The sequence below is a fragment of the Lepisma saccharinum genome, chromosome 26 (assembly GCF_977018435.1).
Source record: "Lepisma saccharinum chromosome 26, izLepSacc3.1, whole genome shotgun sequence".
Lineage (NCBI taxonomy): Eukaryota > Metazoa > Arthropoda > Insecta > Zygentoma > Lepismatidae > Lepisma > Lepisma saccharinum.
The window spans coordinates 56,425,406-56,446,755 of NC_139254.1; positions in this window are offsets into that span (position 1 = coordinate 56,425,406).

Genomic DNA, 21,350 nt, shown 5'->3' on the forward strand with positions numbered 1-21,350 from the left:
ACTAAAAAAGTAATTATTGTATAATATGACTTGCATTTCACTCCTTGACTTCACATTACTTTCCAAGAATTACAAGAAGCCTGAGAAAGATGAAACGCAACTAGGGGAAGAATAATAATTTCGCTGGAGGCAGTGACACAGAGATATTTGAATGTTAGATACACTTACAGGTCAGATAAGAGATGTCTTATTATAATACTGAGAAAAATTTAAAGTGTTATAAACTTACTCTAGGTACTACGTTCTGAATGCAATCTCTTGTGCTTAATTCTGCAATGATGGAGATTTCTATTTTTCCATGCTACTAAAGTAAAACGAACTTTACCTTTCTTAACACGGCCAGCAGGATATCAAAATTGGAATCATCAACATTGTAGTTTGGTATTAAAGTTTCCTTGGCCTTGCGGTCAAAGTTCTTATCAACCATACCTCGTAGATATTTTGGAGTTGGTCCAAGTTCTTGGAAGAAGGACTCACAAGGTTGGTTACTTAACAGTGGAAATGGAATCTGTAGCGATAGCTGGATCGCGTGGAGGAAGGTCAATTTCACTTCTAACTCAACATGCTGAGCACCAGACAAGTGTCAACTTCGTATAAGCTACATAATATTCCTTCCTGACCTACTGTTACTTTCTGTCTAGCCCCAAGGTCATTTTCAGCATGTTCTTCTCGAATATACCGATTTTACTTTTCTCAGGCAAAGTTATAACCTTCCATATCATCCATGTTGGGAGATGATGGCACAGTTTTAGCAAATGTGTTTAGATTTTTGAGACGGTCAGATCTATCCCACTGTCTGTGGCGAAGTTTTTTTAGTGTGTTCTTACCTTTTTAATGCGTTTTGTTTGTCCTGTGCAGGTCCCTTTAATACCTTGCACTTTTAATCATTCTCAAAGGAATATTTACTTCCCGATGCTTCGGGAATTGTCGATTTCTCGGGAAACCTAAATTTTCGGGAAGTCCCGACTTCTCGGAAATCTCGACCCCTGTGGAATTCCCGACAGATCCGGAAACTTCGCCCTTCGGGAATTCCCGATTCAGAATGCTCGCGAATCCACACTAGTCGCCGATATTTCAATTTAAGGTAAGGCCTATATTATAGATAAGACACATTTTCCTCGTGTATTTATAGGAGTGCAAAACTATATATATATATATATATATATATATATAGCGTGCGGTTGACTGGTGAACGGCATCCTATCTGAACTCCTTACGCCCCCCCTCTTCCCCCTTCAAGCAACCAGTAATGTTTCGGTCTAAAATGATATTGGAAAAGCTTGGAATCAATTAATACGAAGATAATAAAACGATATTCGATTCGACATCCTAATTTTTCAATAACCATTCAGGCAATGTGGTTGACCAAAAATTTTTAACTAAAATGCTACATTGCTTATACCGTGCGTCCATTTCGATCTGCAGCCGAGAGATCGGGAGAAGCTTGGCGGGCGGCGCTGGCGGAGATGCCGACATTTGCGGCCTGTAATGCTCGCTTATTTTTACGGACATATCCAGACATTTATATAAATATTGCAAAACGAGCACTAACCTGGGTTATAATTCATCATCTGTAATGCATACAAGTTCTGCAATTATATACACAAAAAAATACGCTTTAGAAGTGACGATAAGAGTCACAGATAATAAAACATTTTAATCATAGTTTTGACCAGCAACGTCCTGCTTAAGTTTATATCCTTGAAAGAGTTTTGTGTCGATGGGGATCGTTTGGAGGTTTCGAATGTGCAACACTGTATCAAGATTACGAGTAGTGGGGTTTGTGGTATTATAAACTCAAGAAAGTATGAACCCCCCTCTAGCAGAATTGCCTACACTTAAACCTAGCTCAACATGCCCATATGAGCTTTTTGCTCAAGTGTGGAACCCCCTCTAATCCAAGAATTTTGTAAAAAATGCCCTCATGGATTCCATGAGAAAGTATAACCCCCCTCAGATTGATGTGCCTATACTTACAAAAGGCACTTCTGTGAGATTGTTGTCCATAAACTTGTCAAAAATATGCCCCTCTTGATGCCCACACTTAAAACTAGGCCACCCACACCCACACCCACCCACACACACACATATTTACTTCCGGTTTAAGTTCAATTGGATACCAGGTTCAAATTGTATATTAAAACAATGCAATATGCAGAGACCCTCTAGAATTGCTCCGTGACTCTCTCATTTCTTACATCATAAACATATGATTTTTCACCTATGAGAATAACACTACATATGGTGTCATCAGGTAATGCCTCATGGAATTCACAGATAATTTTTATATTTGTACTGTCATTCACCACAACCTGTTTTCTTTTTGAAGTGTTGATTACAAACATGGGTCTCTGTGCCTTGAATTCATCTGGTGTGTAATACATGTCAGTATTGCCTGTAGTGACCCGCTTGAAGGATGAAAATGCCTCATATAATTTGAGGAAATCATTCTTGGACATGTCTAAATTGTAATTTTCTCTAGGAAATACCTCATTTCTGCCATTTTTAAGATATATGTTCTTGATGTTGCAGCTATCAAATTTACTTGAATTTTTTTCCTGATTGTTGTGTCTTCCAGTCTGAAACAGTACCACCACAAAATCAGGCATGTCATATTGTATGCTGGAGAATGAATTTGTAGCATCAAACTCATAATATGTACCAGATGCAGGCTTCTGTACACATTGATATGTATAAAATTGCAGAGGAATCTGTGGATTTTTTATTATATCTGCTTTGTATTTAAGAGCATAACTGGCCTCATACTCAACAACAGGGATTCTTAACTCCATAGTCTGAATAATGCATTTGCCTGCATCAGGTAGGGTATCAGGCAGAGCTTCTCCTGTGGAGTTTATTGCACTGTACCTCATCAAAGCATTGTTATCATTTGCAGCTCTTCTAAATGTAATTCTTAAACCACCCTTCCACATAATTTCTTTGTAATCTGAGAAGAATCCTGGCAATAGGCGCATGGGGAACAGGACAGTGTGGTTTTTAGATAATATCTTATCACCAGCTTCAAATCCACCGATTTTGTAGTATGAAGCCTCGGTTTTGGATAATTTCAGTGTGGCCAAAGCTGTGGAGGTAATGCCGGGATAATCTATTCTGTTTATAACAACAACATGTTTTCTGATCTCAATTTCAGAGAACAGATGGGGCACAAAATTATCCACCAATCTTATATTTGAATTTGCTGGATAATCTGTTCCATCGAGCTTTACAACATCAAATTTGATGTATAGATCTGCTCTGTGGGGGTGTATAAAGCCATCCCCTACATCAAGATCAACCTCAATCTCTGTGTTGGGTTGATTTAAATTTGCAAATGTCCTCCTGTTTGGGGGAAAGATTGTAGCTCATAACTCTCAATATTTTCCATTTTCTTCTTGTATGTATTTTTATTTAAATATTAATTTCTATGATAGCAGTTGTTGTGGCTCCAGCAAAATCAACTAATTCTTCTTTTTCATTAGTGACCATCAATTCAATATAATCTATTCTATTATGACACACAGGAAAATATAATGTTGGGGATGGATTGTAGATGATGGGCTCCATAAATTCAGAATTAGGTTTGAATGTTGCAATAATGCCTGTTTGTTTGTGAGTGCCTATGCTATTTGATTTGGTGATCATACCCTCAGCCACATTACAGTGAATATTCAGAGTCTCTATGGCTAAGAATTTAGGTATATTCATAGCAGTGTGTTTGATGCCTGCTTCAAGTTTTGTGTTGTTCTCAAATCCCAACAGCTCTCCTATAGTACCCAGATCCACTGTTTCTGTGGCAGATACAATTTCTACTCTGTGAGTGACAGAATTTTGACTTAATACTACACCTCTGGGTAATTGAGCATTTAGAGTGGATAGATTATACTGCCCTGGAGTGATGACAATTTTTTCATCCCCTACTGCAATTCTGTTGTTGTGGTGTGTAATATTAGGGATTAGGTACATGCCATAAAATGCCCTGAGAGCTATTGTTTTGGGATATACAATGTCATCATGTAATTTGAGTTTCAATATTGAATTTTGGCTGGTGAGATGGAATACCCCCATGATGTTTTAAATACCACAAGGCTTTTTGAAAATCTTCAATTGATGGTTTATTTATTTGAGACATATATCTAAGAACAGATAAACACAAATGTCCGCAACTAACATCTTTGAAGTTTTGAACACGGGCATTATTGTAATAAAGATTAGCTGAATTTAGATATTTTATTAAATTTTCAGGTGGAACACCTCCAAATGAATCAAACACAAATGCCTTATTTTTTAAATATTTAAGATAACAAATCCAGTGAGTGCCTTGATTTTTGTACTCATCCAAATTAACAATGCCACACTCTTTGTTGAGTGGTTGTTCTGGTAGAGAATCAGACATGTACACACCTCTGAAATGTTTGATGCCCAGTGGCTTGATTAAAGCTTCAATATCTTGGTTTGTAAGCGGCTCTTGTTTTTTTTTAAACTTATTCCTGGCTCTTTTAACACCTTTGCCCTGTTTCTCAATAGCCATATTATGGCGCTTCTGCTCATCTAATTCTGCCCTATTTTTCTTGGCATCTATTACTGTTTTTGCTATGGCAGCTGATCCCCCAGCCAAGCTCCCAACAGCCCCGAGAGCAGCTAAGATGGCAGGGATGGTAAATATAAATCCCCCCACATGTGATTTTTTTCTTGATTGCTGTAATTTTTTTAATTGGGGGGTGCTAAGTAACAATTTCATACCATGGCCCTTTGCAATACAAGAATTTTTTTTCTTGCGCTGCTTTTTGGTCAAAAGACTGTCAATAGTTTTAAGAGATTTGAGACCTGCATAAGGTATTTGATACATAACACCCTTGGCCTTCATTGTAGGTTTATTATATACATATTCACAACCCCCACCCCAATTTTTGTTTGGTGCTCATAGCTATGGTGGTTCCCAATGCTGCTATTTTTTCACTCAAAGAAGCATCTTTGCTTACAAATCTACCAAATGCAGCCTCTTCTAATTTCTTGTCTGCAACATGTCTCTTGTCAAGATCAGAATGTGTGTTGTATGCAATATCATGGTCTCTACAAGCAGCATCTAAGGGATTAACACCAGGATCACCTCTGTTTAATCTATGATCCAATTTTGTGCCTGGACCACAGTATTGATAGCCTGGAATATGTAATTCAAATGGCAGCTTGTTTATAATGTCATTAACAAGGCCCCGACCCTCAGAAATATTCCAAAATTTGGGGGGTAGAGTATTAATAATTTGTATGAGATATCCAATCCCCTTAGTGTCATTTACTATAAAATTAGACAATTTGGTGCTTATCATGTCCATAATTCCAACCTTTTCATTGTAAAAAATTTGTGCTTCCCAGCATTTTCCTCCCCAGCTATCACCAATAACCTATCTACAAGTTTCCTGACATCATCAACCCACACAAATTCTTTGGGCAGGGTGTTGTATTGTTTGATTCCACTGCCAGTCTTGATCTGTGACCATATGGGCTTGATTAAATTATTGTATTTTGCCCCACTGCTCGACTTGACTCTTTTTTGTGTGGGATCTTTGTTCTGGTATAGAGCATCTGATTTTATTAATATTTCCTTGTAATCCTCATAATCTTGATCTGTATAGCTGCCAGGCCTTTTCCTAGTCATCAATTCCCACAATCCAGGTGTTCCAGGATACTTAAGAAAAGCACATTTTTCTCCAAGATGAGATTCTGAATATACAATCAGATCATCTCCCATAAATGTTACTCTGAAATTGCCAATTCTATGTATGATGCTACAATCACGCTCTGTGTCAGCATATAAGCCAAAGACATCATCTTTGTTGTCTTTAGGTGTGCTTAAATATTTTTGAGCAAGAAGACCCAATTCAATAGGATCCTGAGTAGCTTCAATTCTTCGAGGACCAACAGGACTAGGTGTATGAATACTAGAAAGTGGGGTGAATGGATAATCTAATATGTTTCTTGCAGCTACAGGTACAAGCTCTGTGATCAAATTTTGATTTTGCTCTGTAACAGTTTTGATATTTTTACCTAATTCACCAATAGCATCAATAATAGGATGTTCTGTGCGCTTGTGTTGCTCATAAAAACCTCGGTTCTCTGATTTCCATCCCTTAAATCTTTTTACAAGATAATCTCTTAATTTAAAATCATCATTAATTGACCTTTTCATGGTTATTTATATATATGTTTCAATGTCTAGAAAATTCTTGATTTTATTTCTATATTTACCAATATTGGGTTTTCTTGTCATATCAATTGTGACAAACCCATAACTATCCTGGTTCCAGCACCTACTGCAAAACTTGGAAAAATCATTGTAGCTCAGGTCCCCACCTACATATTCATCATGTATATGTTTGAGGTTGGTATGATCTTGATGAAACACACATATAAAATTGCTGTTGTCTCGGATCAGCTGCTTCGGTATTTTAGAAAAAGTCTGTGCCAGGTAGAAGCAATCAATGTTTTTGTGCCGGCCCTGTGTAAAGAAATTCCTAACCTTGTTTTGATTATCCAGTATAATGTCATCAAACACAACAACAGAATTATCGAGACATTCATGGAGTGGCTTAACATCTGGTTCAAAAGTGGCAATATCCAATCCATCATAAAGCTTCATCAGCTGCTGATATTTTAATTGTTCCAAGCTCTTAGAGAAGACATACAAGTGCCTGTTTTTCCAGTCTAACCAGTTGGGTGCCAATAAAAAATTATCAATCACTAGTGTAGTTTTACCACAAGCTGATGGCCCAACAATAAGACATCTAATATTATCAGGCAGCAACTTGCCATTTTTCTTAATCTGCTGTTCAGGTTCTGGCAGCCTTTTTATAACATCCCAGGTTTTCATATTATTATTTTGTTTGCATCGATCCAGCTGTGTTCTGGAAGTCCCAGCCATTTGACAAGTAACTTGTTGCCTTTTCTGCGGATAATTTTTTCTATGAGATATGTGTCAGGCTGTTTAGTTTTGCTGAGCTCTTGTTCATAGAACCTGCCTTTGAGAATTTCTCCTCGGTGATCCTTTATTATATAAGTGTTAAGGGTCCCGGGTTTAACCTGAACCACTGTAAATAATTCACTGCTCCAGTTTCTTGTAAAGCCTCTTTTGAATAAGTGCTTATATTTGCTGATTCTTACTTGATCACCCACCTTGTATTTGGCCTTTCTTGTTGTTGGCCGATATTTAGGATAATAAACAGTGTTGATCAATTTTTGCTCATCAGATGAAGTTACTTCAGAGGGTTTCATGTTGATTGTGGAATGGACAGAATTGTTATATTTTTGTAGAAGTTCTGGAGGAATATTAACCCATTTATAATTACCTTGAAGTGTAAATTGTTTATACATAAGATTTTTTAAGGTTCTGTTGAATCTCTCTACAATTGAGGCCTTGAGCTCACTGTAACTCGAATAATGTTTTATTGCCTGGCTTTTAATAAATTGTTGAAACACTGAATTATAAAATTCTTTGCCATTATCTGTTTGCAAATAGCGCGGGGATCTTCCACTCTGATTGATGATTGTTCTAAAAGCTTCTGTAACACATTTTCCAGTCTTGGATTTGAGTGGCACAGCCCAGGCAAATTTTGAAAATGTGTCTATAACAGTAAGTAGATACTTGTGGCCCTTGTTGATTTTGTCTAAGTTTTTCAACTGTCCACTTGCCATTTCAATCAAGTCGCTTTGCCATAAATCATCTATGCCCTTTGTGACTACTGGGAGTCTCTTAAAATTATGTCGGGCCTGTCTGTGTAATTCATCAACAATAATTTTTCTAGACATAATATGTAAACAAGAATATTGCAACTATGGGGTGTTCAGCAGCTGAGACTGCAGGATTTTCTAAATATAATTTGTCTCCAATTTGTATTTTAAATTCCAAAGAGCCATCATCTTCAACATAGGCTGTTTCTAATGTATTGGGATCTGTAAAATCCTAAAATTCTACACTGGTGATTTTCACTTTGTTATCAGCATTTGTTATTGATAAGGTGGGGTAGTGGTGTGCCTGTGGCTGTAGCCAATATTTGATCTTGATTGGTCTCAATGTGCCCCCAACAAAAAATTGGTAATAAAATTGTGCAGGGGACAGCATATATATTTTGCCACCTGGTGTAAATGGAGAATCATATTCTTTGTTGGGGATGCTGTACAATTCAAGAATTACTGTATGTTTGGGATTTTCAATTATGCCTGTTATTTCTTTTTCTGCTGTGAGCAATCTGCTTGTTACAGATTCAAGGTGCTCATTGATGGTCCTAACAACATCATCATGGTCTGGCTTGATTTTTATGTCCACAGCAAGTTTTTTGTATTGTTGCACAATTTCTTGTAGCTGGGTGGCAAAAACAGACAGAGCATTTGCTTGATTGGATTCCATGGTCCCAAGCTGCTGCTTGATATTAGCAACAATTTGTTGCAAATTTTCAACAATTGCCAATTTTGAATTTTGAGCTGTAAGATCATGGACCTGTCTTCTGATATCCTCAAACAGGGCATGCAATTCATTAATATGTTGATTGGTTGGAAGAGTGGCCACTGTCTGTGTGAGATGTTTGATCTCTGCTTGGATATTTTTGATATCTTCTGATTTCAATATGCGATTCACTGCTCTCTTAATATTTTTAAGTTCCTGTGATGTAGGCAAATTTGATACTGTATTTTGCAAAAATTCAAGTGCCAATTTTACAGTGTTTAATTCAGAAGCATCAGCCACATTTTGCATAGCATTTTGGAGCAGGGCTATATCTGCCTGTGTGGGTGTGGATTGTTGTAAAATTTCAAGTTTTGTTTGGATATCATCTATCAAGTGATGAAAATGAGATAGTTCAGATTCAGTGTTGAGGTTTTCAAGTTTTGTGATTTGGTGCTGGACACTGACAAGAGTATCTACAATCCCGGGCAATCTGGATTCTAGTACATTTGCCAAATCATTTTGCACTGCTGCTATTGTACCTTCAAGATGGGTTATGGAACTTTGAATTTTTCCAAAATCTTCATATGTTTCAAGTTGCAGCTTAATATTTGCAACACTCCGAGTTATTGCATTCAAAGCATCAGAAGATGGCAAATTGTTCATAAAATTTTCAAGTGTCTCAATTTTTTCTTTAACCTCGGCTATGGCATTGTTCAGAGGGTCCAGATTAGGTATTTGGAGTGACTGAATCTGTTCTTTTAGAGTGGAAATCACAAGATCAAAATCTTCTTGTGATTTTATGCTTTTCACAATTGTTTGGAGTTGTGTCTGGACATTATTTATTTGCTCCTCTAATTGCTGTTTCAATTGCTCAGAATTGGTGGCCTGGGTCTTAAATTTGGCTTGAAGAGCTGCTACAGCTTCTTCCAAACTTTGAAAATTATCCAATGTGGCCAGGTCGGTATATTTCTGAAGCAACAATTTGAGTTCAGAATCAATTTTAAGAAGAGGGTCCATGCATTGTGATTGTAAATTTGTAATTTCTAATTGAAGACTGGCATTGAGTGTGGTTTGTAAAGCTTGTAAATCACTTCTTAATTTCTTGACTCTGACATCAAGCATCAGAATCTCATCACTGTGATCTTCATGTCTTGTATGGCCAAAAATATCATTAGGCATTTTGTTTAGTAGTTATTTATTATAGAGTATCTGATTCTTAATTCTATAAAAAAGGGTATAAGCTTATCATAAGATCCAGGGACCTCAATATATAAGCAATCACCAGCAGAAACAGTATAAACAGTGCCAGAAATCATGTTTGAGTGCTTAATTCTGTAAATATTTCTCCCTACTGAAATTTTAACATCACCCTCAGGGGTTGTAATAAATTGTAATTGCCCACCTACAGGTAATTGGTAATGATTTAAATTATTGTTAAATATGTACAATATTTTGCCTGTTTCATCATCAACATCTGTAAATATGCTGTTCAGATGAATAATTAAGAAACCACTCAGTTTAGACTGCATATCAGGATAGGCTTGTGGTGTTGGCAGCTCCATAATAGCCTGTTTTTTGAACCCAAATAAGTTCATAGGCATGTTTATTTATTTCAAATCATGCTCTGTAATTGGACATTGATTGCCATTTTTCAAATCACAATGACCCCATGGTAAAGTATGTATGCCACATGATAAAATGCATCTCTTATCATCATGTGGGTCCAGAGCCACTTTTCTTACAACATTTGAAGTCAATAAGTGATCCACACTCTGAATTCTGTATTCTGATGTTCTGATTAAATTCTGGGATTTGAGACAATTTTTATAATCTTCAAATTCAAGCTCTTTTTCCACAGTTACTTTGCCAATGCCCTTGGCTTTTTTGACAACAGCATTACATGTTTTAAAACTATACATCTTGGCACTTAACCCAGCAAATTCCACAATAACATCACCAAGTGTCTCATCTTTTAACTTGCCAGGCACTTTTTTGTAGTGGGGTTGAATCCTTGTATGTTCACTGGTATCAAAGTATTTAATCAATTCAGGCTGTGACATATCTTGATAAACATCTTCTGTTTTAATATCAAGAACAAAACTATCCGTGTCCATGTACATCAATTTTATATTATCACCATAAAAAGGTTTCAACACATCATAATACAATATTAACATATGTAATTTGGCCAATTCCAATATTGCAGCCCCTACATAAATAGGTTTATCAAACTTAATCTTTGTTTTTTCATGTTGAAAAGAGCCATATTTTCATCATAAATTCTTCTATAATTGAAATTAGGCTTTGCAACCAATTTTTTGCTCAGGCTGGGGTCAGTAATTATTTTAACATCGGTATGTTTTCTGACATTTTCAATTGTTTTGCCATATACAGAATTCACCATCAATTTAAACAAAGCCTTATCAAATTGGCTCTTTGCAGATGTTCGAAGCTCCGTGTTTGTATCAATATATGATTTCAACCATCTTGAGTGCCTGAACCTCAAAACTTTTCTAAGTTTGGTCACTTGAACACCATGTTTCATCAGGAACTGGAGGTTCTTGTAATATATGACATAGCCTTGTTTTGGCTCCAGTGTCATCATGAGCTTCTTCTGTTTAGAGCCAGGTGAGCACTGAACCTCAGGAATTGGGGGCAGATCAGAAAATTTGTTGTGTAAATCATCAGGAATTGTCAGATCAACCTCTAAGAATAGGCCATAGTCACTATCATCAAAGTCTTGAAGATCCTCAATATTGAAATTTTCAACCCACTCAAGCCCTGCATATGGCAGTTTATCCATCATAGCGTGACCATAGAGGCTATTTGCATCCACATACAATATATAATTTGATTGCCGTGCTGGATCATAATCAGGCATATATTTGTTATTTGCTCTGGCATATCTCTGAGAACATTGCACCATGCCTCCTCTTATACATTGCTCCATAAACAGATACATATTTTGATCTGGGATCAGATCCAATTGCATTTTAGTGTTCAAAAACATTGCCGACCATGCTAGGCCCGGGGCACTGAAAAAATATATTGGGTCCAGTCCATAATTTTGCATAGAAGATTTTCTGAATGTCTGCATTATATCTGCTAAGATGGTCACATCAAGTTTCAAATATGCCATGTGATAACCACCAAATGTCCGGCATTTTAAATTGTTCCACATCAATTGGGCATGGTGATAATCATCATCAGTGATTCCAGATCCTCTGATTTTGCTGTAAAACTCTTCTTGTGGAGGCAGGGAACATTCATCAAATTTAGAAAAATCTGTAACATAATCATATGGATATACACCCTTCCGCCTAATTAATTTCAGGTCCTGATTTGGAAACAATGCACATGTAATTTTGAATTGATCATCAGATAATTGAGTGGCCAGTGTGGCCAGGCTAGCAGATAAAATTCTGTAAGAATCAAGAAATCTTATGTGAATAGGAACACCATTAACTTTAATTGTTTTGCTAATAGATATATATTTTTCATCATTTTCAGCTAAAATATTTAAATTCTGCTTCTCAAACCCCTCGTACCTGATCAAATGATGGAAATCATAATTGGATGCTCCATGGCAAAATATGGGGATAAATTTTGGTCTCTTGATCTTAATATTACAGCTATTACACAGTGCCATTTTGAATTTACCTTCTGCATGAGAATGGTGTTTCACCTTGATATTTGTATCTGAAAATTCAGAATCACATACCGGGCATTTTTCTGCATTGTTGAAATCTTCAATCTGTTTCTCTGTTAAAGGCAACATGGGTTTTGATTTTAATAAGATGTTAGATGCTATGTCACGGCACTCATTTTCTATTTTATGTGCAAATATTTTGATGGCATCTGACCCCATGTATGAATATTCTTTACTAACAACACCATCCTGTACAACCACATAATAAAAGCTGGAAGGTTCATGTAGCTGGTATGGTGTAATTGAAGATTCTTCAGGATCTGGATTGCAGGATGCAAGAGATTTGAGGATTGATTCAAAATCACAGGCAATATATGCTGGGTGTTCCAACAAGGCTTCAAACTTTTTGAATTTGCAATTTTCACTTGGATTGGGCATCACCATATGAACAGGTTTATGATTGCCACAATATTTCAGATGCTCAATTAACTTGTTTTTGGCAATTTCTGCATTCTCTTCAGGAACCATCTTCACTGTTTTTCTACGATCAAATACAGTTAAACATCTTCTGCACAACTTGAATATTGTATTGGATTTGTCAAGTTGTGTTCTCACTAAAGCTTGAAGATTATGTATCAGAGTGTAATGATATGTACCATCCCCTTCAATTAAGAGCAGATCAATCGGAATAGCAGATTCATCATCAAATGTACTGATTCTGAGAGGTTCTATTGAGCAATTGCCAGTGGAACAAATAAATACATTAATAGATAATTGTTTGCCATTAATATCCCGGGCCCTTTTTTCAAATTTATCAATATTCTGAACAGACATTGGATATTCTAAACCCTCCATTGCATCGTCAAAAAGATGTTCATGTTGTTTGTAATAACTTATTCTCTGAGGATTCCTTGAAACTGGAAACAAAGCAGCTAATATACACCACAAAAAGCATTTCTGGTCGGTATTTTCTATATTAACCACGGCTCTTCTGTTTTTAATATTATCAGGTAATGGCAGATATGTAGATCCTTGCAATGGGCTGAATTCAGAAATATTAACATATAACTTGTGTGGAGAACCGCATAGGCTCCATCCAGACCCTTTTGCTTCAAATTCAGAGTGTTTAATGTTCAATTGATCCATCAACCTGCTTATTATTGTGTCTGAATTTGCATTTGAATATACAGGTACAGTTGCTGTTATGTGGGGCTGTATAAATTTTGTGCCATTTGGTTTCTTATATTGAGTATACAATTTGAGGGACAGCTTATAAGAGCCATTTTGTGCATTTAGAATTGCCTGTACATCAGGATTTATATTGTTCAAAAAATTCTCAATGCCACATCTTGGCTCTGATACAAACCGATAATCCCTAAGTTGGGCATTAAAACTGCTATGGATGGGTGCATAGCGTGGCTGTTTTGCGGGTCCAGCATTAACAGGTGCTTCATGCTTCCTTTTCAGACCAGATGTAGATGCTTGTGGGGGCAATATTGATGACTGTACAGAGCAAGTATTTTTATGTGTATATGTGAAGTATTGCATGTTATATTTTCTATTGCATTTGGGGCATATTTTTGTGGGAGTTCTGTATTTGTCTGGGTCACAAATCTTTTGGTGCTTGGCCCAATTGGGGCTGGATATATTCTTATTGCATTGATTACAATATTTTTGACTTGGCATTTTTGTTGTTGTTTATTATATACAATTTCCTGGGATTCAAATCAAAATTCTATACTGGATAAAAATATCAGTTGGGTTCAGTACTGTGCTTTGTGTGTGTGTGTTAATATTTTTGGCTTTGGTATTTATATAAAATTTCTTGGGAATCAAATCAAAACTCTATACTGGATAAAAAATATCAGTTGGGTTCAGTACAGACAAAAAAACTGCATAGCTCTATGTCAATTAGTTCTTGAGATTTTGTATTTAGGAACCACTTTGGCCCCCCCTGCCAAAAATTGGCTTTTATTGCATCAGTGTATATTGTTTCTATGATCAAAATTCTATGCTTAATAAAAAATATCAGTTGGGTTCAGTACAGACAAAAAAACTGCATAGCTCTATGTCAATTAGTTCTTGAGATATTAATTATTTTGTATTTAGGAACCACTTTGCCCCCCCCTCTTCCCCCCCCCCTGCCAAAAATTGGCTTTTATTGTATTAATGTATATTATTTCTATGACCTTACTTGGGTTATTCCGCCAAATTATATGCTTCAATTCTCCTATACTTTGGTGGAGCCTGTTCAGGTTCTGCCCCCCACTTGTGGGTTCCACTGCCGATCCAGCAATGGTGAAGAATCTGCACTGTGCCCTGGCTTATATAGATTTACAGAGCCAATAGGAACTCTGCTTATTTAAACCAATCAGAAAACACCACATCATCACATTATGTCATAAGCATTTAATCAATTAATATTGCACAGCATGATGCAATAGAAGTGTGCCGGGAAGTAAATATGTATGGATGTGGGTGGGTGGGGGTGGGTAGGTGTGGGTGGGGGTGGGTAGGTGTGGGTGGGGGTGGGTAGGTGTGGGTGGGGGTGGGTGTGGGTGTGTGGGGGTGGGGGTGGGTGGGGGTGTGTGGGGGTGGGGGTGGGTGGGGGTGCATCTTGACTTAGTTTTAAGTGCTGTGTTCAAAATAAAAATATAGTGGCTGGTAGCTATATCCAAGCCCTATTATAATTTTTGTTTCTCTATTCTGTCACTAATTTTGATCCTAGGATAATTATATTTATGGGGGTGACTCTGCATGGCCCCCAGAGCAACATACTGAAATTTTGAAAAATCAATTATTTTTTTTTTTCAATTTTCACTAGTTTTGATCCTAGGCCAATTATATTTATGGGGGTGACTCTGCATGGCCCCCAGAGCAACATACTCAAATTTTGAAAAAATCGATATTTTTTTGAATTTTGATTATCTCTGGAACCATGAATCCTAGAGACATGGGGTTTGTTGCTTTGGCCTGGGCATGGCAAAATGCAACTTTTTGATCTCTATAATTTTTCAAAAATCTCTTGTTGTTCTCTAAATCTTGAATAACTTGCCTATTTTTCAAGATAGGAGCATGGGGGTTGCATATTTGAAGTTTAGAAATTTTGTGAAAAAATCGATAATTTTTTGGATTTTGATTATCTCTGGAACCATAAATCCTAGAGACATGGGGTTTGTTGCTTTGGCCTGGGCATTTCAAGATGCAACTTTTTGTTCTCTATAAATTTTTCAAAATATCTTGTTGTTCTCTAGATCTTGAATAACTTGCCTATTTTTCAAGATAGGAGCATGGGGGTTGCATATTTGAAATCTAGAGGCTGTTTAGAAGTTTTGTTAAAAAATCGATAATTTTTTGAATTTGAGATTTTTCAAAAACTATCAGTGCTGGAGACTTAAAATTTTGTAGACATATTCTAGGCATGATTCTCTACATTTTTTGTCTCTATAATTTTCCTGATATATGCAATATTTAAGCTGTAAATGCCTAATTTTTATAAATAGAATTTTCTGAAAAATGCAATATTAACAAAATTGTTAATATTTTGAAATCTATACATGCTAGGGCACTATAGCAGTTACTATACTTAAGATATCATACAATATCAAGAAGAGCATATTTTTGACAAATTTATGGACAACAATCTCACAGAAGTGCCTTTTGTAAGTATAGGCACATCAATCTGAGGGGGGTCATACTTTCTCATGGAATCCATGAGGGCATTTTTTACAAAATTCTTGGATTAGAGGGGGTTCCACACTTGAGCAAAAAGCTCATATGGGCATGTTGAGCTAGGTTTAAGTGTAGGCAATTCTGCTAGATGGGGGTTCATACTTTCTTGAGTTTATAATACCACAAACCCCACTACTATTACGCTGCCGACGAAACCATTAAAAGTCAATGGTTTTCGTGAGCTTCCTCGATGAACTCGATGAAATTGGGGCAGCGTTAGAAAGTTATCCAAACAAACCTCTACGCCGTGTTTCACAGGAGATGGGAGTGTCAAAATCATCAGCACATACAGCCACTAAGCTACTAAAATTAAAACCATACTCTTATAACACAGGTTAGTGCTCGTTTTTCAATATTTATATAAATGTCTGCATATGTCCATAAAAATAAGCGGGCATTTCAGGCCGCAAATGTCGGCATCTCCGCCAGCGCCGCTCGCCACGCTTCTCCCGATCTCTCGGCTGCAGATCGAAATGGACGCACGGTATTTCCGCTGAACATTTTATCATCCACATAATAACAGGTTTCAAACTAGCCCACAAAATCAACGAGGCAGTTTTAGATTTCTAGCTTTAGGGTAATTGGAAGAGGTTTTTTTTTTCAATGGGGGTAGTGGGTGTCATTGCCTCATATAGACAGCTCGAGAGAGAAACATACCCCTCATGGAACCCATTGCATTTTGGAACATACATAAGGGTATGAGGAGTGAAAGTAGCCACTTATCGGTTTAGCAAAGGAGAAGCGATTGTGTTTTTCGGATCGTGATTGTAAATTTAACAAAGTGTCGTCACTATTATTATTTTTGCATGTTTTGCCTGAATGTCAGTTACAATAGTTCTATAGTAGCACCCATTGTGTATTCTCCGGTTTCAGATGAACAGTTTCTTTTTTGCCAATCGTGGAAATCGATCGCCCGAGTAACCAATTACTCCACGGAGCCCACCTAGCATCTCTTGTTTGACTCTTTTTTGTTTTACCTTTCTTCAAGTGTCTAACTGTAACTGGGGCAAATAGCATCTATGATCGTGTCCGAATTAGCAAGGGAACCATTATGTTCTTTCCCGTCGCTTTCCCTTGCCTACGAAATCGTTCGAATCGAAAGGATGCCGAGTAGCGAAGTTACCACTTTTCCAGCTAGATGTCAGTTCGATGTATGTACGACAGGTGCCAAACAAACATTACAAGTTTTACATCTTTATAGTACTTAAATTGAAATTGTTGCATGTCATTTCTTCTTGAAAAATACTCTAAATACAATATTTTTTTATATAAATGCCGATGTTCTGTTATTTCCGCGGTGTCATTCCCGCCGAGGCGACTTGTCGGTTCATTCCCGCCTCAGAGTTTCCTTGACTTGTTTTCCTGCAAGCCAGAGTGTCAATACCGCCGCGTGCACGCTGTTTAGAAACTGAAATGTTAAACCTAATCCACAATGTCAAAACTCGCCGCTTGCAGAAATATAAAAACCAGATTTGCTTAACAAACTACATTTTTAAAAACTTATTTGAGATGATATTACGCAGGATTACTTGTATCAATTATATTTCGTCAGAAACACAAAGTTCAATACATCATTCATTTATAAATTACACAAAATCGTTAAAAAAATATTAAAAATACAGCGTTACAACAGTCTTGCAAACATTCCATATGTACTAATTGTATACACAATATTTTTTGAGACTTTTGCGTCAGTCCATTACATTATTGAAAAGAATGTGAATTTAAGGAAAACAGGAAGTTCTTGTATTAAAATTGTCTTCTGTGGACTGTTGGAAAGTTCTATTCGTTTAAAATGTAAATGAGAACTTAATTTTCTGAAATAACAGATATCATAGATCTTGTGTTTATGTATTTACTTTGTATACAACAATAATAACAAGACGAATAATAATAATAGTAAAACTACAATTGCTATTTTAAATATTCATGTATTATTATTATTATGAAATGTAGTTGTGTAATAGTAGTAATTGTTTATTCATTTGTGGTTGTTTTATGGGTGTTGACTGAAACCACTTTAAGCATTGTTATTAGAGATCTGGGGTGAAACCCATTGTTTTCAGTAAAGTGGAGTAAACCCTTTTATCTCGTCTACCCCTTTCTCTCCTTCCCTGACTGTACAAGCGTGTTCCGGCTAAAGGTTAACCAGAGTTACTCCTGATCCCCAACATCCTGGTCCTTATGATAAGGATCAAAGCTGGCCAGCGAAGCTAATTACGAGCATTTTTATGCTGTTGCAGAGGCGCTGTTGTGGCCCGTAAAACCCTGCAGTTTCCATCGTAAGGGAGAATGTAAATCCCCCGCTGAAAACCCCCTGACTGAAGACACGTGTACCTAGACGGATGCAGCGGCTTCGGTTTTCTTTATGACGCAGCATCCGAGAGGATCCTGCAGAAATTATGTACACGGTTCCGCAGCCAGTTTGTTACTTGGCGGCGAACTACATAGGAGAAAGAGATAGTGAGAGAAAAGTGAGTTACACGAATGATTTGATTTACTTTTATTTCGCGTTTTCTGTCACTTTAAATCAAGAAGATTTGGATGGGCAGGTCATGGGAGAGGAAAGAAGAGTTTGCAGGATTCTTGTTGGGAAACCTGACGGTAAGAGACTTGTAGGAAGGCCAAGACGAGGATGGACCTAAAGGAAATCGGTAAGGATGGAAAAGACTGGATTGATCTTGTCGAAGATAGGAACAGATGGAAGGCTTGTGTTGCTGCAGCCATAGACCTTCGGGTTTAAGAATGCTAGAGAGTAACCAATGGTATGTTTCTGCCACTTTTGGCTAATTGCGAAGATGAGGATGAAGGATGATGAGATGAAATAGATAAAGGAACAATCACAAAATACAAATCGACAGCACACAAGTCTCATCGAGGATTATAGTGGCCATGGCTCCAGGTGCCAGAGCCTCGTAAGTCTGCAAAATGCATTCCAGGGTGTGCTACGTGGAACTGAGGTTAACATCTTGGGTGTTTTGAGAGTCATCCCCTACAATCGTCGTGTGAGAACCAGAGTGACGTAACTCCAATTTATCAAATTAACATTATAGGAAATAATAATAACAAATGAAGTCCACACAGCAGAACCTTTAGTTCCAGAACCTAACTTGACTGAAGTTAAGGATGCTATTAAAAGGCTAAAGAATAACAAAGCACCTGGCATTGATTTAATACCAGCTGAGTTAATTAAATATGGTGGAAATTCATTAATATGCCAATTTAAAAATTAATTTGTTTAATATGGAATAAAGAAGAAATCCCTCAACAGTGGAAAGAATCCATAATTGTTCCTGTGTTTAAAAAAGGTGATAAAATGAACTGCAGTAATTACCGTGGAATTTCCCTACTCTCAACAACATTCAAAATATTGTCTAACATTCTTTTAACAAGACTAACCCCATATGCTAATGAAACTATAGGTGATTATCAATGTGGATTTAAACGTAACCGATCAACTACAGATCAAATTTTTCACATCAGACAGACACTTGAAAAAAAGTGGGAATATAATCAAAATGTCCATCAGCTATTCATTGATTTCAAAAAAGCATATGATTCGGTCAAAAGAGATAAATTATATAATATATTAGTAGAGTTTGGAATACCTAAGAAGCTTGTTAGTATGATAAAAATATGCACCAGTGAAACAGAAAGTAAAATTCGTGTGGGTAATAATATGTCTGACAAATTTACAATTCATGATGGGTTAAAACAAGGAGATGCATTACCTCCATTGCTCTTTAATTTTGCCTTAGAATATGCTGTAAGGAAGGTAAGAGAAACTAAAGAAGGACTAAAATTAAATGGTGTGACTCAGTTGTTAGCATATGCAGATGATGTAGACTTACTGGGGGATGATGTGAATACAATTAAGAATAATGCTAAAATATTTTTCAAAACTGCTAAAGAGATAGGTTTGGAAGTTAACAAAGAGAAAACTAAATATATGCTTACAGGCCGAAACCAAGTGTTAGGTAATAATCAAAATCTATTTATTGATAACAACTCGTTTGAACCAGTTTCCAAATTCAAATACTTAGGAGTAATATTAACAAATGAAAATTATATTAAAGAGGAAATAAAAAGTAGGCTTAATTCAGGAAATGCATGTTACTTCTCTCTTCATAAACTTTTGTCTTCTAGTTTAATATCTAAGAAACTAAAAGTTAAAATATACAAAACAGTAATTTTGCCTGTAGTATTATATGGGTGTGAAACTTGGTCCCTTACATTGAAAGAGAAACATAAATTGAGAGTATTTGAAAATAAGATCCTTAGGAAAATATTTGGACCTAAAAGGGATGAGGAGACAGGTGAGTGGAGAAGGTTACATAATTTAGAACTACATAATTTGTACTCATGTCCTGATATTATTAGAATAATTAAATCAAGAAGACTTAGGTGGGCAGGCCATGTGGCACGAATGGGAGAGGAAAGAGGAGTTTACAGGATTCTTGTTGGGAAACCAGAAGGTAAGAGACCTGTAGGAAGGCCAAGACGAAGATGGAGGGACAACGTTGAGATGGACCTAAAGGAAATTGGTAGGGATGGGAAAGAGTATATAGATCTTGCTCCATGCAGCCATGAACCTTCGGGTTTAAGAAGGCTAGAGAGTTAGTTAGTTAGGAAATAATATATTTTTACGAATATTTCCTTCCCTTAAAATATTCAGTAAATTGACTCCACGTTACTGTTAGTATTAGAAGTGGAAATATGTTGATCTAAATACAGCTCTTCAAAATAGTTTATTTTAACAGAGCTACGATCCGCAATTTTGGAGTTCATCTGATTCTCATATGGCAATACAAAGGAATAATACTGAATTAACTTCGTTTGCTTCATTTTATGTATTATACATCGCTTTTCTGCAGATTTTTTACTAATCGCGACGATGAGAATGAATCGTCATTTGAATTGAATTTAAAATGACACATCGCAAACCCTATAGCCTCTAGTGTACGGTAGCCTCTTCCGCGTGTCTAGCCTCTCGGACAAGGACTTTTCAAGCGCGCGCTTTTCAAACTTGCCTTGAAGTATAAGAGAATCGTAGCTAGAGAACTAATTCTCGTTGAGAGATGAAATCGGTTTTATTTACTTCTCGGAATGACAGCGATTTTTGTGGATGTAAAGTTTATGCGTTGTTCCACACAATAATGACAGTTAAAGGGGAAGAAGAAGAAATGCGATTTTTTTTTCAAAGTAATTGGTACTCGGCACGCCCCTGTGGCTACTACAATGTACTAAAGCGAATGAGAAAAAAATAGTATGTATCAATGGTACATTCTTACAACCGTGCAAAGTTTCGTTGAAAATAGGCTAATATTTCATGGAGAGGTAATAACAATGTATAAGAGCGGCAGTGTTGCCAGCTTATGGAGAAAAATACGGAATTTTGCTTCTAGCCTTGGCTCTATGGACATTAAATGGATAATAGTTTGGAGGGAAGCACGACAAAAGACCGTTCTTTGATGATAGTCATTTTGCTCCTCAATTTTAAAAGAAACTGATATTGCATAACATTTTGGAAAGTCT